Raw genomic sequence first — 25,906 nt, 5'->3', positions numbered from 1 at the left:
ACATAAGAGAGCAAAATAATCATAACAGTATAAAAAGTTAATGTGGGCGCCTACACCTCATCTTACTCAGCCAATAATGTTTGCCAGTATCAAAATTATGTAGTCTTTAAAAAGCCGAACGTACAATTTACATCTCCCTCTTACAAATTGAAAACCATACGAAAACTTGTAGTATTAAATCACAATCAACTGCATAAACTGATTTTACTATTCCATATTATACAATCTAAGTATTGTATATATTTTAATATTTGTATTGACTTTTGAAGAAGTACTTAATTCTCTGCCAGTTGATGCTATCCCATTGTTTTTAAGTGTCTAAAGTGCTGCATTCCCAATGTACATCAAGTCGTTATTTTTGCAATTTGTATTGCTAAACACTTTTTTGAGGTAGCAAGATGCAATTTCCTCCTGTAAAAAGTTGCTTGCAATACATAAAAGCAAAACTAGACAAATATGGTGGTCCAAGTTCATAAAATGGCTTTACTCATATCAACATTTAATTTTCAATTTTCATTAATTTATATACTCTGTTTCAATTTTCACAAATTTTCATATGTATTCAGATCACTTTTCCCTATTGAAGTTCTGAATAAATTCAAAAATTAAAATTTCTAGTTACATCTCAGTGTTAATGTTCAGTAGGTGCTGATATCAAATTCAGAGGCAAAAAAAAAATATTCTTGATTTTATATTCTTGTCAGCTTTTACATATCCAAGCTCCAATCCCAAGAATGTACTAGAATGTACTGAATTTCTTGAAATTCATCTTCAACAGCATCTTTCATGGGGAAAGCCACAACTTTTCATGTTTGCACCATGACATGGGACCAAATTTAAGGCCCTCACAAGGCTCTCCCCATCCTGCTCACAGCCCAACCCCCTATTTCAGCCCTATGGGGCTGAACTGACCTGCAGACCCACAACCTGACTTTTTAAACTCAATATCACCAAACTTACACTTGAAACTTCCTTCCCTCTTTCCCTCCCTCCACTGGGCCTGCAGAACCACAAGACCTGTTCTGTACTCTACAACATTATCAGGCTCCCATCTGGACTTCAGACTTGAGTCTGAAGAGAGTTTTGGGAGAAAAAACTATAATTCTTGAGTTTCATTGTGTTAGTCCTTGGTCAAACACACAATTGCCTCACCACTGCAAGAACTTCAACAGCTGTTGCAAGGGTAAAAATAACAAGTGCAGTACAATTTGATTGGCACATGTTCCAACCAAAGGGGGTAGGAAGGCTCATACACATGGAACAGAGTCTGAAAATACATTTTACTGGATACCCTTTGGTATCCTTTGGCCAGAATGACCTCACAGAGACAGATTGTTCAGCATGGCCTCCTTAAAGCTTCCACCTTTACACATCTTGCCACATCACCGTTAATATATTCCCTGATGTATCCCAGCTTTCACTCTCAAAAATATTCACCTTATTCCTGATCAGTAGCCTCAACACTGCTCCCATCAGTGACAGCTCTCTTCCCTGGTGCTTGCTCAATCCCCTCAGTTACTTCAAATTTTCTGCTCTACAACACTGATGATTTGCTTATGAAACTTAAGGTTTCTCTCCAAAATTCTTATCATGTACATTCTGGTGTACCACGTATGTTCTTCAAAAACTACACTCTCTCAGGTTTCTCCTCCATAGCATGTCCTGGCAAAATACTTTAAACTTTTTCTAAAATATTCTCACTCTTTCACATTATGTCGTATTTCTTCGCCTCAAAAAATCTCATTTTGTTACAAGTACCTCAGATTTCCAAAATGTTATATCTGTTCTCTAATTTTTGTCACATTTTTTCCTCAAAAAGAAATTTTATTCCAAGTTTCCTCAGCTTTATCCTCAGTAAGCTCATTTCCCCTCTGATTTCCCTCATCTTTCCCCTGAAATGGGACCTATGAAATCTCTACTATATCTACTATATCAGTTTTCCCCTTCAAAATGCTCATTTTGTCACCTATAAGTTACTTCATCTTTTCTCCTCAAAGCATCACTACTTTGCCACTAAATCACTTCATGGAATTTTTTTTGGTGAAAAGCTGAAAATCTGTGCTTACCTCTGAGAAGAGGGGGCATGGAAACCCCTCTCAGTGACAAAAGTGTCACAGAAAGCCATTCCCCACCCTCCAGATAACATAAGTTCTCTGTGTTGTAGGGTGTCTCCTCCCACTCATCCTCCCAGGCCCCTGCCTAGCACCTCTAGCTGCCAGTTCTGCTCTGCAGTGCTGACCCTGAGCACCTAAACACAACAAGGGCCCCCCTGGAGCCCTTCAGCTCCCCCAGACCACACAGCAGCATAAGTGAAAAATCCCTTCCTGTATCCTGTGAAGCTATTTACAGGTATCCCAGACGCCTTCCCAGGGTAGTCAAGTGGAAGCCCATGTTGCAAGAACCTGAGGTGCAAGCACCTGAGGTGCAAGTACCAGGTGCCACCAAGCTTGATTTCTTGAGAAAATCTGTTGACCATCAATACCACCCTTGGAGCTGAAGTCTGAACATACTATTTTGGACCCTGTGAATGCAAAAGGTATGATCCCTGTGGTTTATATAGTGAGGAAGCCATTGCTCTTTTTCAATTGCTTTTTTAGACATCCATTTTAGGAAGAACCCCTTTTCTCTGCCATTCCTGTGCAAACATGGGGGGAAAAGTGTAGAAAAGGAAATGAAACTGTCCAGAGATGAGTTATGATTATTAACATCCTTTTCATAGACTTATAGAATGGTTTGGGTTGGAAGGGACATCAAATATTCCAACCCCCTTGCCATGGACAAGGGTACCTTCCACTAGACCAGGTTGCTCAAATTTCTGAACTGATTTTGAATACTTTTCCTTCCTAAATTTTTCTGCTTACATTGCTGAAGTTAGCAGACATTCAATGACTATGAAAATTCATAAAATGTAGAAAAAGAAGATTTATGCACCCTTTCTCCTTCTCAGTTTCTCACACACACGTCCTTCCTGTCCCTGAATTTGAATTTGTACCTTTCATTTCTTTGAAATTCCTGGATAGAAAGACCTGGCAAATCTGATTACCACAATGTTGCCCTGGAGTGAGAAAGCTGAACCCTCTAAAATACCCAAAGTCCTGAAATACAGTTATAAATAATGAGGTCATAGGATAAATACAAGAAATTTTTATTTAAGTTTCTCTGATGGCCTGGAAGCCTGTTTAACACAAGCCTAATTTTCAACTCTTTTGTTGCAAGGGTCACATCAGTCAAGACAGATTCTCAGCTGTACAAGCAGCTGGGTATGTGCAATGAGCCAGTTGTAACATGACAGATGTCATTTTACTCTTTCTACAGGACAGGTTTTATTCGTGTTTTGAATCTCAGTCTTGAAGAGACTCAAATTTCAGACAAAATGAGTAATAGGGAAGTTACTCCTGCAGCAATGTTTAGCAGCAGGGCCACCATGTCTGCTAAGGGAAGTAGCAGAGAAACCTTTTTCCTCAAAATACATGTCACTGGAGTGTTACATGCCGGTGCCACCTGGGGCAAACACATCTGGTATTATGCAACAGGGCATTTGCTTTCTTCCTTAATTCTGACATTTGCTTTCCCTTGGAGATGCTTGTTTAATGCTACTTCTGGAGCTAATACAGGATGTGAGGCCTCCAAGACCTGCTCTGTGAGCTCAGGAGAGACTGGTCCTGTCACTACTGTTTTCTGTGCTCTCTCTGGAAGGTCTCTCGCTAGGGACTGGCGTGATGGCAAAGTGACTGAACCCTGGAATCCTCACACGTGCTTCCAGACAGACACTAGACTTTGGTGTGGGATAGCAACACACCCATTTCCTACTCCTGTATCTGCTTCCTCACGCCCTATCCCTCTGTGATAAATAAGTGTCTATTGGACAGAGGGAATGCAGTTATTCAGTTATCAGTCTCCAAAGAATTACCTGTTTGCTGGCCACCATCTCCCACTTTGTGAAGAACAAGTTCCTCCTGGGTACAGAAACATCTACAGTATCAGTATAATTCTCTAATCAATATAATTCTTGCCTTTATCTAAATCTTATTTTTTTTCAAGTTTCATGGGTTTGGATTTTTTGTTTGTTTGTTTTGGGGTTTTTGTTTGCTTTTGTTTTTTGTTGGTTTCGTTTGGTTGGTTGATTTTGGTTTTGGGGTTTTTTTTTGGGCTTTTTTAACATCTTTGTAATTGATTTGTGAGCACAGGCTCTCCTTTTCTGCTTTCTACTCCCCTGTGAAATGGTGATCCGCTGAAGTAAACATAAGGCTTAGTTTGTTTTAAAATGCAGCATTGACTCTTTCCAAGTGGCCATACAAACCTAACTAATTATATTTTATTCTTAGCTATCAATATCCTACTAATGTTATTTAACACTACTTACATATAAAAATCCAATATTTTAAAAGCAATTTAATCTCCTCATAATCAAACTTCCACATCACTGCCTACTTCCAACACTAAGAAAACAAAATTGCTAGTAGACATGCAAGTATTAAAAAGATCTACACTGTGCTTTATAGAAAGAAAACAGGAGGTCAGATCTGCTTTCCTCTTTAATGACAGGATTTCAGATTTTTCTGGGGCCTTGAACCAGCTTCTGTCTATGCCACTGAGAATCTAAATCCTCACTTCAGTTCTTACATTCTCTTTTGCAGTATAGCAAAGCCATAAAATAGTAAAAATTACAACATTTGGATTTCCACTGACAATAAGAGAAGATATATGTCAAAACTAATCAGATTTCTCTTGAACACAGGACAGATTCAGCTTTTGGAGGGAATGATACTCTAAACATTCACAAAAGCAGAGATTTTTAAAATACATTTCTACCTAAGCTTGGGTGGTGCTTGAGTTTTGGAAGGTGTATGATGCTCTGAAAGAGAGTGCACCAATCATGTGTTCATTTGAAACCACTGTGTTGGACAGTCCCATTTTCCTTCAAATAAACTTTTTTTTGGCTGTATCTAGTCCAAAAATAGTGTAGAGGGGACAGAAAATGGGAGGGAAAGGGGAAGGGAGGAAAAGTGAGGGGATAATGGAGGGGAGGGGAGAGGGGAAAGGGGACAGGGGAGAGGAGGGATATGGAGGGGAGAGTGGAGTCAGCCAGAAGAATAATAAAGTATCAAAAGACAGAAGCAATTTTACAGCATTTTATTATTTGTAGGTGGCTGAAACATCAAGACTTGCAAGACTGAGTCTTTCAAGGTCTTTCTGATAGACTATAATCTCTAGCAGAGCTGGGAAAACTTTGGAAGAGCTGCTTGTGAGCAAGTTTGCAATTTATGCATCTTTTCTCTAAGCTAATGGGCTCTTCTAGTGTAAAAATAAATTTTACTAATAGTTACGAAAAACATCTTGCTCATTAAAAATGTGAAAGTGCAAACTGGAATTTATATTCTTTCTGTATTGATGCTGTAATGACATAGTGATTTTCTTATTTGCAGTTTTCAGTCACAAAAATGAAATCAGATTGGAAGCCTTATACATGAGTTTGGAATTGAGATACTTTTTTAACCTAGAAGGTTATATCTTTACATAAACCTGCCATGTAAGCATTGATTTAATTTGCAGCAGTGTCATTGATTTAATAGATTTGAAATCAAAGACTCACTGTTTTCTGTGAGTTCCAACTTTCATCACACTATAATACAATTGCTTTGTCAGTTTATCAGATTTTTCTAATTAGTATTTTGCAGTTTCTAGTCTTGTTCTATGGTCTAAGGCTAATTTTGGTGTACTTTTATCCCTTGTTTTGGGATACATTGGTGACACAATTTAATGTCTTTTCATATTGTGTTTAAATATTGTGTTTTCATATTGTGAATTAAACAAAGTAGCTACTATTGTAAATTCCAAATTAATTTCTTTATTTAAGCAGTGACAAAGAAAAAAATAAATTTCAGAAGAAGATAGGATCAGTATCTTTGAAGCTGTGGAACTTTTTATTTCATGCCATATGCATTAGCTCTTGCATATATTTTTGCTGCAACTTTAAGATAGTTTCAGTTACCATTTATAAGTGCTTTACCTTTTCAATGCCTCTAATTGTTTAGACTTTCTTAGCTAAAGCAGTGCATTTAAAGTTCTTTTTTGAGATAATTTTAATTAAATATCTTAACTGTCCATGACTTTGTAATTGTAACTTTGTCATTGTAAAAAAAGCTGAATGCCCAACTTCAAAATAAAATTCAAAACATAAATGCCTTTCTCAGATGGATATCTGGATAGCTTCAATACACACTTTTGATATGCCAGGATGAGAACATACTTATGACAGTGCAGTTTCCTCAATACAGAATTTGTAAAGAATCTAGTTAAAACATTCAGCTGTGAATTTTCTTTAATTAGTTGCCTTTTCTGCTAAGAAGTAGGAATTTTTATCTAGTCTCAATTTCTGAGATAAGGAATTGAAATGCATTTTGTAAGTATACAGTGTTGTGATTTATCTGTTGTGATTGACTGAATGATTACTGGTTAATTACATATCATTAATAAATCAATACATTACTTTGATTCTCATTTGGTTTATGGTTTCATGAACAGATCAGCATTTTCTTTCTGGCACTCCAGGATCCACAAGTGCTGCCTGTTCTATTTAGCATTCTTTAATAGACCCATTGTGCCTGAATTTGTCCTGTATTTTATAAAACTCATAGTACTATCTGCTTCTACTACTTCCTGTTCGACTAATTGCTAATCCGAAGTTCATCACTGGTTTAAGAAAAACTTGCTATCTGTTTAAAAAAAAAAAAAAAAAAGTTCTGAGTAGTTTGGTTGACATTTGGTCATAGTTCTGTTCTCTCTTTTCCCATTGCACCCATGACTTAATCAGCCTCCATCTCCCCTCAGCCTTCTCATTCACAGATTGAAAAGTATGAACCTTTTCAGTGTTCCCCTGTAGGGCAACTGCTTTAATCCTTTCAATGTTTTAATTGTCCTTCTGTACTTTCTCCAGCCCTACTCATGGTGTTTCATTAAATGCATGCTAAAAATACAGGTGAAAATAAATTAAAAGATTCAATTGAAAGGTACACTGCATGCTGCAATTTATGCAGTAAATGGACATGGAAGATATCTTTGATTTGTCTGTGGAAGCCCTTGGTCTCTTGCTTAAGTTAAAAAACGCTTAGTGAATACATAGGATTTGAGGGGAAAAAAGACCATGACAGCTAGCTGTGAACAGCAACTGAAAAGCATGATAAAAGTCCCTGGTGTGATTTTCAGTTAGTTAGCGTTCATAGTTGATTGGATAGCTCACCTTAATCTTTTACATTTTTCATCAATGTGGTGTTTCTTTTAGAAGCTATAAATAGAAAAGTTTATTTTTATTTCAAAAGTTTGAGTTAAGCAAAATTTCAGGAAAACTAGCTAACAACAAGTATCTTTGGGGATCATGATTTTAAATTCTGGATTATAGCATGTGTCCTGTACTCCAGCTTATTTTTCAATTGTCTTGAAGCTGTGAGTTTAGTTGGCTAATTAAATAACTTCAAGCAAAGAGCATAGGTATGGAATGGTGAGTAGCAACTAAAATCAATCTCTCATATGAGACAAAGGCAGAAGGAAAATATTCCAGCTTCAAAAACCATGACAAAAAGTGTAAAAAAAAGCTTCTTTAATTAAGAATTCTGTATTGAAGGAAGCATTTTTGCTTAATGCAAAATTTATCTAGTCTGAGAAGAGTAATCCAAATCACTGGATGGTGTTTATTATCATCTTTGTAGTTTCCTGTAGTGTGGTAGTACTGGATGAGCAGCAGTATCAAAATCAGGGATGAAAACAGATGCATTTCCTTTATCAGTGAACAACAAAGAGAACAAACAAGAATAATCAGCCCTGCTTTGGACTGGACTCCAACTGAGAGAGTTTTGAGATGTTTACTGCTAAGAGTTGCATCCGGAGATTGCCTCTGTAGTAGACACTGCAATTACTTGATTACTGTGCAGTAATTTCAAACACAGTTCTCCAGTCAGGGCTTCTTTTATTTGGATTGCCTATGGCACATGTAACATGAATAAATCTCTATAATAGGATTCCTGGGTGTTTTGTGCACTCTTAATACACAGGCAATATCAATAGTCATAGGCAGTGATTTGTCTGTAGCCTTCAATTCCATATCTATTTGTGGTTTGAAAAAGCTGTTTTTTCTTGTCTTTTCTTTGCCTTGTTTATTTATTTATTTAATGAAATTATTAAAGTTATCTCAGGTGTTTAGGAAAACTTAAGAGGGCTGCATTCTAAAATTATATGCTAAAAGTCGCTGTGGCATTGAAGTGAGCAGATGAAAGATGATTTCTGTAGCAATTTATTGTAAGACCTTGCCGTCTCCATTTTGTCAGGTTGTCAGAAGCAGTTAGATAACATTACAATCCCAAACTCAATTACAAAAGGAAAGATGTAAAAAAGCTATTATCCTTCCTTGGTCAGTGCTGCAGGCTTTCTTCCATGTCTGGACTAGCCAGTAGGGAGCATGATGTTCCTTATAAATTCCTGTTAGGCTGAACAAAGACACCAGTCCTGTGTTAGGGAGTTCTTGATTGTACAATTGCCTTCACTCAAGCAGCTGGCACCCTATTTAGCCTCAAATGTTCTGACTAACAAGACCTTAATTATAACAACAGACTTCAACAAGCCCCAAATCCTCACAACAAACCTCAATATAGTGCACAGGATAGAATGTTATAGCTGCACTTTGCCCAGACAAAGCAAGAGAGGAGGGAAATAAAGGTGGAAAAGGGAGAAAGGGAACAAAGATCTTTACCAGTCTTTATATCTTGCATTAGTCCTGCCTCATGGATGCTCCAGAAGTGGGGAAGTGAGACAAAGAGAGGAAAAAGGGCAGATGCGACTAATCCACTTCCTTTTCTAGTTAAGCTGACATGAAAAGTACATTTTTCAAACCATGTCGTTCATGCATGTACAGCCAGCCCTTCAGAACCCTTTAGGAAGTGAGTCAGGTAACGACAGGGGAGATGACTGAGCATGAGTCTCAAGGTGGGAAAGGAAGTTGACTCAGAACAGCGCTGCCCCACCTCTGCAGGATCACCTCTTCCAATCACAGCTTTCCTGTCCCAATACTCAGAAAGTCTGAGACAAAACAAGCTTATCCTTGATTCTCCACAAATATTCTTTCAGTCTTACCACAGAAATATCTCAAATTGTCTCCTATTCATCACCTTAACGTGTCTTTTCTGTGGCAGAAGTTGCTTCTCTTTTGCATTTGATTGAGGTTGGTGTGCCAACCCTGCAACAAGTTTGTCATTTAGAAAATCTTCAAATATATAATTCTGCTGTATCTGAGACAGGAGTCAGCTCTTTTGGTCTTCAGAATGAAAGTCAGTCTGTAATACTGTTTAAGCTTGAGTTAAAGACCATGTTAAAAAAAAATAAAATTAATCAATCAAATACTTTTGAGCCCACAGTGGTCAAATTACTGATTTTTTTTTTTTCTTTTTTCATATGTAGTGGATTTGCTTAAGTAAATCCAGGATTAATTAAATATTGGAATATATTTTACTGTTTGGGACACACTGCTGGTCTAAATTTTATAAGGATTTGAGCTCAATTAAGTAAAGAATGCCTGACATCTGATAATGCCTTTAGAATTCCTGAGCTTATTTAGGTTTTACTGTTGGCAGCCTAATTTATAATGACTGGCAAAAGAAAATCTTAGGATCTTTTGAAATTGAGTAGCTGGTTTGAGAAAGTTCAGGATATTTTACCCTTACAAAAGGTAACAAGGTTAAGAAGAAATAAAAAGAATAATATTGAATTATCTGGATTACTTTCATTAAATTGACTGATTTTATGCTAATGACTTAAAAGCCATCTTTTCTTACATAATTTACTCCAGTCCAGCTAATTTAAACTTTAGTTAATATGACTGCAAAGTATGCAGTTATATTAGAAGGGCTGTACTTGAAAATACTTAATCAATTATTTTTCCTTTTCCCTAAAGAGAACTGTCATTTTACTGAGGTACATATTCTATCATGTTAATTATTTGCTAATGTGAGAGACTGAGAAAAGTGGTCACTGGCTCAAAACAACCAAAGTGTTTGTGTGAGACAGGACAGGAAGAGTTCTGCAAAAGTGGGATGGGGCCCCACACCCTGCCCTCTTTGGAGCTATCTAGTCCAGCTGTCAGTCACTGGGACACCAGAAGCAATGTCCCACACCCTGCCCCTGGAGCCCCATCCTACCCCTAGAGTGGCTATCAGACTGCAAGCCCCACCTTGGGGTGTGGCCAGAGGCGGCCAGAACAGATAAAAAACCTTGCACAAGGACACATATGGTCGTATCAATATCGTTTGTGGATTTTATGGCAGCTGAGACCATGCTGGTTCCAAGGGTGGCAGCTATATCTTAATTTTCTCCCCTTTTTTACTTTTTTTTCTCTTCTTTTCTTCTCCTGATTTCCTCTTCTTGATATCTGGGTATTAACATTTCATGGGTTAGTTTGCTAAGTCAATGCTTTGTAAAATGCTTTATTTTGATGGAATGTTTGATTTAAATTTTTCCAGGTACCTGACCTTCTAAAGCTTGCCAGTAGAAATTTCTTGTTTAATTTCCTGAGTATTTTGTTGGGTTTCTCTTGTGCTCTTATCTCAGGGTATAAAAAAAGCCTAAGCCCCTTTAAATAAGCTCGCCAAGTGAGTACCTGGGCTTTACAGTTGCTTTTACATTTGTTTGGGTGTTCTCTGCAGAGAAATAGATCGACAGCTTCAAAGATTTCTCTTTGCTGGTACATTTTTGTCATAAATATTCATATACACTTCCTGATTTATTAAATGTCAATGGTTAGTATTAATTTCATCAAGCTTACTTTTTATGAAGATGCATCCTATGAAAATGTGTGTACTTTAGCTAAAATTATTTTGCACTTTTACAATGATTACAGTGATTTCTCTTGCAATGACATCAAAACTGCTCTACAAATATGAATTAAAGTTTACAAAACCTTTGTAGAACAGCTAAGGTTGCTAGCTAACAAAAATATTGTTATGCATATTTTCAAAGTGCATACTCTGAAGGACAGACTGAAAGTGATTTGTGTAAGTTCAAACAGGGTGCCAATACAAATGACAAATTCTCACACAGCTTAATTAGTAGATCACAGTCCTTGAGATATCTTTAACAGTATTAAATACAACTCCTTTCCAAAAAGTGACTCTATAAAAAAAATTGCCATATTTATGAATCATTGTTTCTATGAATATTCTTACAAAAATTTCGCTGTATTAAGAGTTAATTTGAGGGCATTGCAAATGGCATGTGCTAAGCTGCTCTAAAATGACCCTTTCTTCAAAATTAGTGCAGTTAGCAATCCTTTTTGTAAAGAGAGCCATCTAAATGGGACCATGTAATTCAGGTCCAGGCACTTACTGCTGGACAGAGCTTTCAGGCTGTTTTGCTAGGTCAACTGAAATATACTATATCAAATTCAAGAGACGATAAAATATGATACCCAAAATCTGTAAAAAAAAAAAAAAAAAAGTATATCCTCTTAAAGCTAAAGATTAACTGCTCTTGTTATTAAAGCAAATAGCCAATGTACCCTTCACAGGAGTTCATCTGTCAAACTCCTTAAAATCTAATTGTTCCTCTAGTCTTTACAAATTCAATCCAATAGGCAGAAGTGAATCTGTGCTAAGTGTTGGGTCCTTCTGAAGAGATGGGGTAGTTTAATCTCTGTGAGACTTTCAAAGACCCTTCAGAAAGGAAGATGTTGACCACTTGCTAAATTTTTTGTTGCTAATGGAAAGATAGGCATTTTACTGTTAGCCCACTTATTCATTCATGCTGTGATATGTAGATATTTTATGAATGTGTGTTGGTTTATGCTGTCAATTCAATGTGTCTTCCTTTGTGGAACTATGGAATGCAAGGCCTAAAACTGTCCTCACGTGGGATAGAGGAATTTGCCAGAAGAACATTCTTCCATGAACCTAGAGTCTGGCTAAATTGTAAGGGAGTCTTTGAAGTCTCATTTTCAGAAAAATCCTTTTCATTATGAAAAATACATGCGCAAAATGGCAAGTCTTTGAAACTATTAGCATTAAAAAACCTCTTTTAAAAGTAAAAATCCCTATGCCAGACAGAATTTTTACCACAAAATAAAATAAGGCTACAGACGCCATGAAATGGAGTACTGTTCCTCTGAATAATTATCAATATTATGTCAGTATGTGAAGCTGTAAACTCAAATCTGGAAAGTGATAATTAGTTCGTTATTATTTTATAATTTCTTATCAGTGATTATCCATGCTTCCCTTTAATATTTTTTCTTGTTTTGATTGGCAATAGAAATAGGATAGCAAATAAATATTACTTTGTTTGCATAAATACACTGAATGAATACAGTTCTTGAGTATATTTAGTCATGCTAAGAAACATCTCAATTTTTCTTATAAAGCATAATGGTTTTGCTTGTTATTCACATTTCATATTATTTCCTGGCTCTCATCTGGCTATGATTAAGCATTGCAAATGCAGCAGCATCTCCTGTACTCAGTAAAAGATCAATTAAATCTTTTTATAATGTACTTACTAACAATTTTAAATCAGTGAAAACATTGTTCTATGTATATATGGAAAAAGATCCATAATAATATGGATCAATACTCAAAAAAAAAAAAAAAAGAAAAAGAAAAAGAAAAAAAAGGTATCCATCCTGCTGTGAAATAGGATGCTTCCTTCTGCACCTGTCGTGATTTAGGAGTGGTCCCCCCAAATCAATGCCCCCATCAACACTCTCCAATCCACACACTGCTGTCTCGCACCTCAGATCTCTCCTTCCCCTCCTCCCTGTAGTGGGCTAGAGAGGAGAATTGGAAGAACAAAAGGCAAAGATTATGGCTTGACATGGGAACAATTTACTCAAAACAGCAATGAGATAACAAATAGAGCAGTAACAGCAACAATAAGAATGACAAAGGGTATAAGAAAGATCAATTCAGACAATACTGGATGTTCCACTTTTCTGCCCTGCCAGACGAGAACCCCTTCTTCCCTGGAAAGAGTCCCTTTCCCCTTCCTCCAGAAACTGTATGAGATGGTACAGAATAATGTCCAGGTCCTAGCCATGCCCCCTTCCTTGCTACTGTAAAAATTAACCCTGTCCTTGCTAGAACCAGGACACCACCATTGCCCTATGGCCCTATGTTTAGACACTTCCTAGATAAGTTTTTAATGGGCCTGGTTAAAGAATTGGGTTAAAGTAAAAAGATGAGTTGCAATGTGGGAAATTCCAACTAGAAGTAAGAAAAAAAAAGACCACTCTGGAAGTGGTCAAGCACTAGAGCAGAGAGCAAGAGTGTTTGTGGAGCCTCCATGCATGTAGATTCTGAGGACACAGCCCTGAGCAACTTGCCATAGTTGTCCCTCTTGAGGAAGGACTTGGACAGATCTCCAGAGGTCTGTTCTAACTTCACACTTCTATGGTTTTGTGATTCTGTTTACATATGCAGGCATATTTTTTGCTCTATGTTTAGAGGGTCTATGTCTTTTGATCACTTTTTACCTTTGGAAAAAAACCAAATTCAACACCCTAGCCTGGACAGTTCTTATTATGCATAATTCTATGGGACTATAATCTAAAGATGAAATTAATTAATATGAAAAATGTGCATCTACTTTTACTGAAAGCCAAAGAAAGTTACAACTACTGTCTTAAAAGACACATTGTTGTAAAGTCATTCCTATGGCTTGAATTGTATGTACTTTAACAATATAAAAGGAACAGGGAAGGAATTAGAGTAAAGCATGATAATGAAGTTTTCCTTGTGTTAATAATAATGAATTTGTACTTGTTATCAGTATGTACTTGGAACAAGATGAGTCTACATGATAGATAAAGCACTGTGGTTTGTTTTTAACAAACAAAGAGCTGCCTTTGACTGTTAATTAAAATATAATGTCAGCACTAATGGAGGTGTTTACAAAATCCAGATTTGATATTTAAACTGGAAGTATGGGCCCTATATACTGTGAATTACTTGCTTATCTGGAATTTTAAAGAATGGGCAAATACAAATTAAGATAGGGGAAGAGAGAATGGCTGCTTTAGTGCTGAGGAGAAGAACTAGAAGAGGGGTAGGTTGGTATGATTTTTCTGACATTTTAGCGGACCTCTGAGTAAGTGCATAAAACTTTGAGTCTATGCTAACAAACTCTTCTCAATCTTCTGATTTGAGATTTGGATTTTTATAGATTATTTGAGCAGAATCAAGAGCTAAGAATTCTCTCTGAGAAACATTGTCCTGTTCATCTCTCTGCTGGTAGCTGAAAAGGGCAGTTGAATTCAATAGGGAAAAATAATGAGTAATTTCTTACAACGTTGAGATGTGAGGAAGTTCATGTTGTAATTGTCTTCCTTTTGCCTCAGGATAGTAAAATGATCAAACCAAGCAGCAGTTTCTTCTGCTGTCTTTGCAGAGAAGAAAAATGAAATGTTGATAGAAGAAGGTAGCAACTGTTATCAGCATCCCCTCCTGTAGTCTTTTTTTTTCTTTTCTTTATTTCTGCAATGGATTCCATACTGGTAATAGCTGAGCAGTATGTGAACTGCTCATTTCTATGCACCTAAAAAAAAATATTTGGGAGTAACAAATGTATATATTTGTGTCTTTCTTCCATACCAAAGTCTTGATTACATGTTTTGGTCTTAAGGAGATGGTTCTCAGTGCCAGTTTTCAAACCTGTATGAAGTAGATATGAAAAGTGGAAAAACTGTGGCATATATGACAGTGACACTACAAAAAACTGTGGCATTAGTCATATGCAAATACTCTAAGCTTTGAATTCCTCTGACCTTCATTACCAATATACCCAAATTTGTGAAATGTCATCTTTTCTTTTAGATTATAAATAATACTTTTTATTAGTTTACAAGTTACTCTATATAATGTCTAATTTGCTCCCTTTCCTCTTGTGTTTGCTTATTATCTTTTTATGGCAGAAAAATCACATCATGACTAGGACATGTTTTAGAATGCCAATTCCATTTAAGCGTACACTTAAAAAAAACCAAAAAAGCAGACGAAATTCAAGCTTGGACTAGGGCATAATTCTTTAGTGAACAGAGCATTTTGTTTTACAGAAATAACTGTAAAAATAACTGGATGCTAGGGCAGCTTAGGAATGTCACCTAAATTTATAATATAAATATATTAAAAGAAATATTTTTCGTTTGAAAACCTTTGCATCTTCTAAGATAGAAGCATGGTATGAGTCATGTTCAATGCATTGGAAGAATGTCTATTCTTCTTCAGAGTGCCATCCTTTTCTCAAAGTCCAAATACGAAACAGCATGTGTCAGGAGACCTTCAGATAAAGATAAGAAACCATCTCACACTGTGGGATACAGAAAAAAAATTAACTGTTTCATGTATTACATTTTTTTTATTCTTGACCTGTACAGGATTTTTCATTTTTTACACATTCATTTTATAGACTGTGTATGAAAAGCTTCTTTTAATGCTATTTCTCACAAGATGCAGTCTACATTTTCAAAAATGAGATTTGGTTTGGGGTTCTTTTGTTTCTGGAAAGACTATTTTTGAGATATCTCTGAAAGAGACTGATTTTTAAATGAGTATTTAGGATTTATGTACTAATACTCAGAAAGTTTTAAAGAATCTCCAGAAGGATAGAATTGTTCCAACTCAGTTTTTAAATTATAAAGGTGAGGTGCTTAGGAACAATCAACTCTCACTCATACTGTCAAAAGACAAGATAGTTGCCTGGCTGTATAAACAAAACAATGAAAAATCCTTGCTACATTAGAAAAAATGCAGAGACCAGTAGGAAAATTTGAAAAGAAGAAAAATCCATACATTAAAACATTAATAATTAATTATTAAATGTTCTCCCGCTTTCAAGAAGCATGAATAATAATTCTGCAATCACTTCTTTTAATTCATCCCATAAATTAAAAATATATACTCACTGGAAAATGTAAAATTTGCATCCTATCTATTTTTTTCCATCCATCCATCCATCCATCCATCCATCCATCCATCCATCCATCCATCCATCCATCCACCCATCCTATCCATCTATTTTCATACTACTGTCCACCAATGTGATATTTAAAAACCTTTTCCAAAATAATTATCTTTAAAGTACATTTTAAGATTCCTCTTCTCTGAAAACATAGTGGGTGGCAATCATATTTAATTTAATGTTGTGACAGCTCTTTTGAGCATCGTGAAGTGTCACAATGTGAAACGTTATTCTGTTTATGAAAAGTGCAAAGGCAAAGGTCTTGCACAACTCAATTTAGGTTTTCTCTTTATTGTTTATTTAAATGCATATAAAATCTTTATTTAAATATTTAAATAAATAAATTATTCAAATGCATATATGTATATATATTTAAATGCCATGCATTATTAAAAAGCATAAGGAACAGGTTTAAATGGATCTTTAGAGGTTTATCTAGTCCAACCCCCTTGAAAGAGCTGGGACATCTTCAAATAGATCAGGTTGTTCAGAGCCCCACCCAACATAACCTAGAATGCTTCCAGGGGTGGGGCATCAACCACCTCTCTGGGTGACCTCTTCCAGTGTTTTATCACTGTCCTGGTTTTGCCCAAAAGACAGGATTAATTTTTTGCGGTTGCAGTGAGGATGTGTCTAGGTTGTTACTCCATACCCCTTCAGGTTATCTCTTGGGGTCAGAAGGAAGGAATTCTCACTTCTGAGAAAAGGGTCCTGGCTTGGGTTGGGAAGAAAAGCATGGCACTGAGAGGGATGGGGAAGTGGGAAATGCCGTTCCTAAATACAACAATCATGCTTCCTTATATCTAGTCTAAATTGATCCTTTTTCAGTTTAAAGCCATTAACCCTTGTCCTATTGCAGCAGGCCCTGCTGAAAAGTTTGTTCCCAGAAGTTTCTTATAGACACCCTTTAAGCCTGAAAGGCTGCAATAAAGGCCTCCACAGAACCTTCTTGTCTTCAGGCTGAAAAAACCCTCCAGACATTTGTGGCCCCCATCCAGACCCACTCTATCAGGTCCATGTCTTTTCTGTGCTGAAGACTCTGGAGCTGGATGTAGCAGGGCAAAATCACCTCCCTTGATCTTCAGGCCACATATGCAGTGCTGCAGGCTAGAATGTATTTGGCTTTCTGGACTGCAAGTGCACATTGCTGGATCGTGTCCAGTTTTTAACTCATCAGTAGCTCCAAGTACTTTGCAGGGAAGTCTTGGAAGTAGATTAGTTAAAGAAACGTTATTTCTCTGGAATACTCATATTTTTAGTGAGAGCAGAATCTGGCCCAAGAAAGGAAATAAGGGAAATGTAGTTTGAGTTTCTCATCACTATCTGAATAGGCCTGTCAGAATATGACAGTGTCTACTAGGGATTAATAAGTATAAATTGCTAATCCAAACAGAAAAAAATATAGGAAAGCTCTAAAAATTTACCTTGTTTTTTTACATTTCAGAGGAAATCAGCTGATGCCATGAAAATAGAGTACATTAAGGGACCTGACAGGCAAAATGGCAGATAGAACAAACAAGTAATTCTGAACAGGGATAGACTATTCAGTTGTTCTAAGAGTGTTTCATTTCACATTAAATCACTATTAATATTTCATGAACACTATAGCCAAATTGATATGGAATGCAGAAGAGGTAGTGGAGTGGGAAAAAAATGAACTGAGAAATCAGAGTATGTCCTTTTCTAGGCCTAGATATATTTCAAGTCAGTCATGCTACCAGGATTTACTTCACCTAAACATATGGTCCATTAAGTAGTGTTCATTTTCTTCCCTAAAAAGAGAGAAAATACGCACAATACTGCTTCAAGAAATTTCTTAATTTAATTATAAATGAGCATGCTAAAACATAAACAAAAATGTTTCTTTTACTCCTGACACAGGCGGTTCATGACCTTGGTTTGATCAAGAGTTGAGTAATAGAATATAATGATATGTGAATGTCAGGATAATGAGAACAAAACAGAGTGTGATGACTCTTTGTACAGATTAAAACGTGACAGCAGGCAGTGGTGCCCCCTGCCTTACCCACACATGCACACTATGATCTGAGAAATACTTATTACACCTTGGCCTTGATGAACAGCACCTGGGCTGAGCTCCTCTTGAGCTCGTCAGAAATGCTATCTGTTCCCAGGAACTTGTGCTCTCATAATGAATACCTGGGTTTTTTTTAATGAACAGCCTTGGACACCCCTTTTTTTTCCTGAATGACAACTCAAGTGGAATAATATTTATGTTATTAGAGTTTCAAAGGAAGTTACTGATCCAAATTGGAGCCAGGATGAAAAATTGCTTCAGCCAACTTTCTAGTGGCCAATAAACCATAGTCCGAAATGAAACGATTTAAGGTCTTTTGGACTACAGAAGGCTGTGACCAGCAACCTCCCTCTGAGTGGGACCTCTTGGAGCTAGTGAACTTTCAAGATTTTTACTTGGAGGAGCACCAAACAACAAAAATGGATCCTGGGCTGATACTCTCCACTCCTTAAGGTTTGACCCTTTGCCTGTTGAGAAGATGCAAAGGCATCCAAAGTGACTATTTCACTGGTACCTTTTGCAGACTCTTTATGTATGTCTGAGTGCATGCGAGTGCAAATATGCCACAGTAAATGTACTTGAGTGCTGCTCTCCTAGATTCTTAAATACTTTATATTTGTAAGTAAGTTAGGCCTGTACATAAGTTACTGTTGTGGTGCAGTAAATTCTACATGAATACTTTGGAAAATCATTTGACTTATGTTACAGTTAAGTTCTAGTGGTCCACACTCCTTTTTATCTTTGTCCTTTCCAATCCTTTTGTCTTCCTTCTTCACCTCCACATCGCTAGTTTTGGGTTTATTTCAGCTTGGATTTATTGACTCAGGATTTTTTTTTTAGTTTTTTATTCAGTGTGCTTTAACCATCTAGTAAGTAGTAGAGAAAACCTTGCAAATGAACTTTGGCATACTTTTGCTTTTATATTAAACCTGTTTTTACTGATTTGTTTGCTGGTGATCATTTCAGTGATCTTAAAGTACTCATTTGTGACACAGAACAATACTTGAAACTGATGGAAAAGTGAAGTGTGATAAAGATTTGATTGCACATAATCTTTCTATTTAATGCCACCAGTATGAAAGATTGGGGAAAGTGCTGCTGCATGGACATCCAATGCCTTCAAGAAGCAGAAGGTCCAGATGAAAAAGTTACATGTGGGTGTTGACCTCCTGTCCTGAACCAGACATTGAGACTACCCTTAGTCAATGCTGTGTTCCCATGGGCAAGCTGTGCTAGTCAGTGAAGAAATAACTGGGGCAGTCTCAGTTAATTCTGTGTGTGTGTGCATGGGGGTAGTATTTTCCTGACATTGCCTCTGTCTTATTTAGCTTATTCAGTAAATTGAATTTAGCAGCGTCATGTTTTTAATGTTCTTTTTTTCCCCTATGACAACTTTTGTTATTAATGGGCACTTATTAGGTGTCAAATAACAGCAAAGAACAGTTCAGACAGTGGGGATAAAAGCTTCCAATATACTTTGTCTTTCTCCTTAAATTTCATACTCCTCGCTGCTGGTCTGCCAGACTATATGGCCCTGATGTTTCGGTTCTTTTTAGTTTTTAAAATTAACCGTTGAAAGTAACACCATGTAACCAGAGTGGTAAGAGCATCATACATATGTGATAAACATACTCACCTTCCATGACTTTTGGGAAATCAAGAGCATTTAATACCCTGAGTATGCTCCCAATAAAACATTTTAGTGCTAAAGGCATCATTGGCTGCTTACTGTTTTCATGATGCATCTTTGGTATAATGATGTGCTAAACAAATGGTTGGTTTAATAAAATGTATATTAAAAGGCAAGTTCAAAATATGAAGTTTTGTTCCGAGAAATAACAGTAATGGTATTATAGCTAATAATAGTATGAATAATGCTAAGAGTAGTTTGCAGAAATGTTGATCCCGTGTTCAGGAAATGGTGATGTTTAGATGTACTATTAACTTTCTAAAAGGTAAAGTGTAATAAGGGCACACATCAGTAGCTATGTTTGGTGCAGTGAAGTGAGGTCATCCTTTGGAAGCTACATATTCCCAAAAAATTATGGCTTTGCTATGGATATACCATATCCATAACACACTCACTGTGTTGCTTCTATCCTGACTGTTTTTACCTCTCTTTTGTTTTAGGAACTTTTTCAGTGCCTGAAAACTAAAAAATATCTTAAGATTTTAGAGTCATTAAATGTTACACTACTTAGAAGGAAAAAAAAAGGATTTGAGCGTTTGCATTTCTCATAGCTTTCTGATCCTTTAGGGTACATTTTCAGTGAAATTTCAAAGCTTTTTTTCATGACTTGAAGAATTACAAGCAAAATGTTTTAGCATGCAGGCTGAGATTTTCATGTGGGCTTTGAATTTTGGCCTCAGGATCTTCCAGAAAAACAGAAACTATCATGAGACTTATGTTTAAAATCTTAACAACTGGCATACTCGGAGTACTAAGGACATGTCCATAGTGCCCAGCAGAGTAGGCAGGATAACTCTGAAGCTGGCAGGCACCACACTAGTTCTGGAACCACAGAGAATGTAACTGATGACATTTTTGCACATGTATGACTTTCTGTCAGCACGCCTACTGATTCTGAGACTAGAAATCCTACTGCAGCAAACTGCACCTGCTCAAATCTCTCTGCTCACAGTTACATATGGGCAAACTTAGTCATGAATAATTTATGCACTAAACTATAATTCATTACCATAGAATAGCTATCTGTGGAAAAAAGGAGTAATACGCCTAGGTTTTGATGTATGAAATAAATGAGCAATTAACATAATTTTTAGAATTGTAAAAATATTAGTATATTCATTTTTCTGCTACAGGTCTTTCTATAATTTCATGCAAGGTTAAGTGACAAAAATTTTCACTGGTACACTAAAACATTGTAAAGATTATTTTTAGGAAATTTTTCTGTTACTGTTTAACATACTGTTAGTATTCAACATGATTAATACCTTGGATGAAGAAGTTAAAGAACTACTAAGTAGGTTTCTCAATGACACTAAATTGGAAGAGCTGTGGGCTCCCTCAAGGGCAGAGAGACCTTGACAAATTAGAGATATGGGCAATCACTAACCATATGAAGCTTAAAAAGGGAAAGTGCTGGATGCTGCACCTGGGATGGGGTAACCCTGGTTTACATACAGACTAGGGAGTGAGAGACCAGAGACCAGTGCTGTGGAAAGGACCTGGTGATCCTGATTGATGGGAAGTTGAACATGAGTCAGCAGTGCCCTGACAGCCAGGAGGGCCAATTGTGTTGGGCCTGTATCAGGCACAGCATGGCCAGGTGGTCAGGGAGTGGATTGTCCTGCTCTGCTCTGAGCTGGGGCAGCCTCATCTCGAGTGCTGGGGGCAGTTTTGGGTGCCACAGCATAAGAAAGTCATTGATCTGTTTAGAGAGCATCCAAAGAAGGGTAATGAGGATAGTGAAGGACTTTGAGGGGAAGCTGTATGAAGAGCAGAGGAAGTCACTTGGTCTGTTCTGCCTGGAGGAGACTGAGGGGAAACCTCATCATGGTCTTCAGCATCCTCATGAGGGGAAGTGGTGGGGCATGTACTGTTCTTTTCTCTCTCATGACCAAGTAACACAGCTTGGTCAAGGAGAGGAAATGCCTGAAGCTGAGGTTGCGGGAGGTTTAGATTGGATATCATGAAACAGTTTTTTATCCAGAGGTTGGCTGGGCACTGGAAAAGGCTCCCAAGGGAAGTGGTTACAGCACCAAGCCTGACAGAGATCAAGAAGCATTTGAGCAAAGTTCTCAGGCATATGGTGTGACTTCTGGAGTGGTGTCCTATGTAGGGCCAGGAGTTGGACTCTGGTGGATAACTCCCAACTGAACATATTATATGATAACAACCTCAACTAAGTCTGGTATTATAACCTTATAGTGTTCCTTCTCAATGAATATATTTATCTCATTAATGTTTTTTATGCAAAACATAATACCTAGAAATAATCTTGCCCTTAGTGAGAAGCTTTGAAATTATAAGAAACGTTTCAGATAATCTATTGATAAATTGAAAATAAGGAAGTAGGATTTCTGGTTATTTTATTACTTTAGCTTGGGAACCTCCAGATCATACTGTGTGGGAGTTTTAGTTTTTTTTGCCTTAAGCATGTAGATTAGAATATTATCTATGCATTGTGTTCCAAAAAATCCCAACAAAAAATCCCATGAGAACAGACTTGCTCTGACTGTAGTTTATACTGAAATGTGCTTTCATGAAAAGTAGTTACCACAGGAACAAACAGAAACTAATAAACCTAAATAAAAGAGAGATTTAACACTGCTGCCTTGGGCATGACTGCTCATGATGCCCATGCAATGCATCATGAACTGCATTGTACAGATTCCTGCTGACCCTGTGTAGAGAAATATCAAGATAAATTTTACTTGCCAAATTGAATGCAAGTCATACTGAAATGTTTGGAGTTTTTTGTAACTAAATGGTGCAACTGACATTATATTTGTGTCATGTTGGTGCTTAGAATGAAAATTTAAAATCTTGTGTTTGATTTGTTGGAAATACTAGTATTAAGACCTATATGTGATACTGTGTTTCTGTAATGGAAAAAGAAAAATTAATTCTGCATCACAGTAGCATATTATGTTATTTAGGCACCTGAACTATCTTTTGCTCATAGCTTTTTTAATACATATGGATTTTGTGAGACTAAAATCTGCATTAAATAAATAAGCTGAAATTGCCATAGTATTTCAGTTTAAAATTATCCCAGTCTGCATACGTTTTGTATGCATTTTCCAGTAAAGTTACAGCTACTAACATAAAGAAACAAAACCAGCTAGATCTAATTGGTAGTCTCTAAGATGTAGCACTTGACTGTCTCTTCTGATGTACTTCCTCCAAATTGCAGTTTTCTGATAATGAGCCCCTGTAATGCTGTTTTCCACAGACATGAAGATAAAAGTGAAATATTATCAAGGTTAAAGGCCCTAGTGTACTGAAAATGGGTCTTTCTAAATGAAAACTTGTCATGCTCCTTAGACATCCTGATGTGGAACATTGAATGGTCATCTTAAGGAATTATTTTAACATTATATAGGACTTTTGATTTGTTTTTTTTTCTTCTTCTTAAGAATTGTATATAACATGGGGTCTTCTGACTTAAATTTTGGATAGAGCTCTTGAGTTTACCAAGACCATTTTGCAGATAATGCTTCTGAGTCAATTTCAATTAATTTGAAATTTAGTTCAAATTGATTCCTTTCAAGTCTCAATTAGAAATAAAACAGAGTAGCAAAATCAACTATAGGTATATAGGTAGGTAGATGATTATTATTATACTTAGGGGAAAACTTATATTGAATTTACTTAATGTACTATAAAACATTAAAACCACTTCTAATATAATTAGTGCTGTTTACCTATTGTGCAAATAAAGTTAGGCAGATAGTTATTTTGTTATCATCACTGTCAGCAAAATCAGGGCAAAATACAGCCCATGTAGAATATTATGATACATTTGTATCATCAATTTAATATTATTGATCACAAACTGTAGAAAGAGTAGGAGTCATAGAAAGACCTGAGAGGTACTGACTATATTGGAGAGTCCCTGTGGAGATACAGCCTGAGGAGGTTTCTTTCTTCTTTTGATGGTATCAGTGTTATAGGAGAATTTCAGGACCTTAGCTCATGCAAATTTACATGTCATATTTCCTTTTTGGTCACAAATATTTAGTCATTATTTTCTTCCTAAAGAGCTTAGGTGCAGGGGTCCATTCATATCTGAAAAATTTATCATGACAAGATTTAGCAAGAGAATGAATTTCTATAGTATTTTCAAGTTCCTCTTAAAAGTCGGTTCTTTTGTTGTTTTGTTGTTGTTGTTTTGGGGTCTTGTTTATTGTTTTTGTTGGTTTTAATGTGACAAACAGCAACAATAGAAAGGCTATTACATTTGGATTTATCTTTGAAATTTTGTATATTTAATTTTATCCTCGAGTAAACTGTTCTGTACTTTAAGGTGTTTCTTACACAAATGACCCAGACGCTGATCTGCTTCCCTATGCCTAGTAGACATCTGATAAAACATGCATTGTTGAATTACCTCATGAATCTAAAGTGACAAGAAATTATTCTTCATAAAGACAGAAAAAGGGAACCTAGTCATCTTGACTCATCCTGATCTGAGATGGAATACATGGGAGCAAAGTTGTCTTGTTTCTGAATAGGCTTTGTAATGTTGAAATGAAGAGAAAATGTATTTTCTACTTCTTGGTTGCAATATCCTAGTTCCTATCATGGACAAATGGTACACTGGCCTTTCAAATTTTGGATTAAAACAAACACCAAAGGTGTATATTTAGAAAGCCCATTAAAGATTTAGCTGACATATCACAAAAAAAAAATAAAAAAATGTATGACTTTCCCTGTACCTGTGGAAAAAAATAGCTCAAAGCTTAAAATACAGAAGATTTAAACATCTAAAAACATTGGATTTATTTGGGATTTCTTGTAAGTCCAAGGGATGGCCTTCCCGAGTATTAAAATAGATTTCAAATTTGAAAACATTACTAATTTCATTGAATTGTTTTGGCATCTGTGTTTGTTGTATTCACTTTTGTCATTTACTTGTTATTTTTTTTTGTAAGATGTAAATAGAGATAACTGACCTATAAGAAAAATTGCATAGTTAGCTGTAGTGGCTCCTACTAAATATGCACCTCTTCTAAATTTGACTACAACTGAACATACAGTTTACTGATTTTCATCTTTAGATGTATCTTTCCTTTTTATAATCTTTAATTTATGAAATAGGTAGGCATAAGGTATATTGATATTGACCTGAAGTTACTGTCACTAACAACATTTTTCAGCCTTCTGGTAAGTCATAAGAGGAAGAAGCACATGCATATATGTTCAACATTTCTACATTTTATGACCTTGCCATAGAATTTCTGATCTTAGAATTCACAGTCCCAGAGTATTTAAAATGTTTGGGTTCAGTAATATGTTGTGTTCAAGCTGTTTTGAATTTGTATCTAACTTACAGTATTCATTTACCCTATTTTTTGTAATATATTATCTTCTGTGTCATCATGTAGGCTCTGCAGGGAGAGTCTTTGAACTTGATAAATTAATTATGGGACAAGTCTTTTTTTCCTCTTGGACCTACATTAAAACATTTCTGTAAACAGTGTTGTAGTCAAAATTCTCTCATGGAATGTCTTTGTATAGCCTATGCATTTACCCACTCTTTTGAGAAGGGAAGAGAAGTACTGAGTCATAATAATGAATGGTGCTTGTCTCATCCAGGGAATATATTCCCTTTGTCTGCTACTGAAAAAGGTGTTCCATCCTAGTTAACTTTGAAATTTACTAGAGGGTGTGAAAGAACATCTCCTGTTGAGCCACAATAAATGATCAGAGAAGTCATCTTTTTTGTGTTTCTATGTCTGATTCCAGGCCATCATGCTTGCTTTTCTCCCAAGGGATCAAGGCCAACATAGACTGTGAAGAGGTAAGTTCTTAGCAATAAATCTGCTGAGGACTGATAAAAAAAAAAGAGATTTAACTTGCACTGGTTTTTTGGGAAGCACAGTTATCAATCTGGAGAACCAAAATGTGTGTCAGAATGTGTCACAAAGAGTGAGAGCAAGTGATATTGCAGAAGTGGGAGAGAAACTTAAGGGCTTTAAGGTGACCATTTGGTGTAGTAGATTCAGTGAGTATAAAGGATGCAGACAAGCTACCTTCAAGAAAAATGTCCTGTGTTGATTTTCACCTTAAAGATCATCTTTCATAACACTATACATTTTAAATATTTTGACTGTGAATATATGGTTTTGTCTTTTCAGACTTCCAGATGGACGAACTTACTCCTACATTACTTTTTTCAATAGCAATTGTAT

General features: G+C 36.3%; 1 long non-coding RNA gene across 1 annotated transcript in view; it reads left to right on the top strand.

Annotated features, from left to right (window-relative positions):
* Nucleotides 1–25,515, top strand: part of LOC107214461 — a 39,744-nt gene extending 14,229 nt beyond the window's left edge. Inside the window, exon 3 of the long non-coding RNA XR_004496004.1 lies at nt 25,461–25,515. This is a non-coding gene — a long non-coding RNA (uncharacterized LOC107214461). The remainder of the gene's footprint in view (nt 1–25,460) is intronic.
* Nucleotides 25,516–25,906: the final 391 nt, after the last annotated feature.

Source organism: Parus major, chromosome 2 (genome assembly GCF_001522545.3).
Source record: "Parus major isolate Abel chromosome 2, Parus_major1.1, whole genome shotgun sequence".
In the NCBI taxonomy this organism is placed as follows: Eukaryota; Metazoa; Chordata; class Aves; order Passeriformes; family Paridae; genus Parus; species Parus major.
Note: the sequence above shows the minus strand (reverse complement) of the source record. Positions and strands in the feature narration are given on the sequence as shown.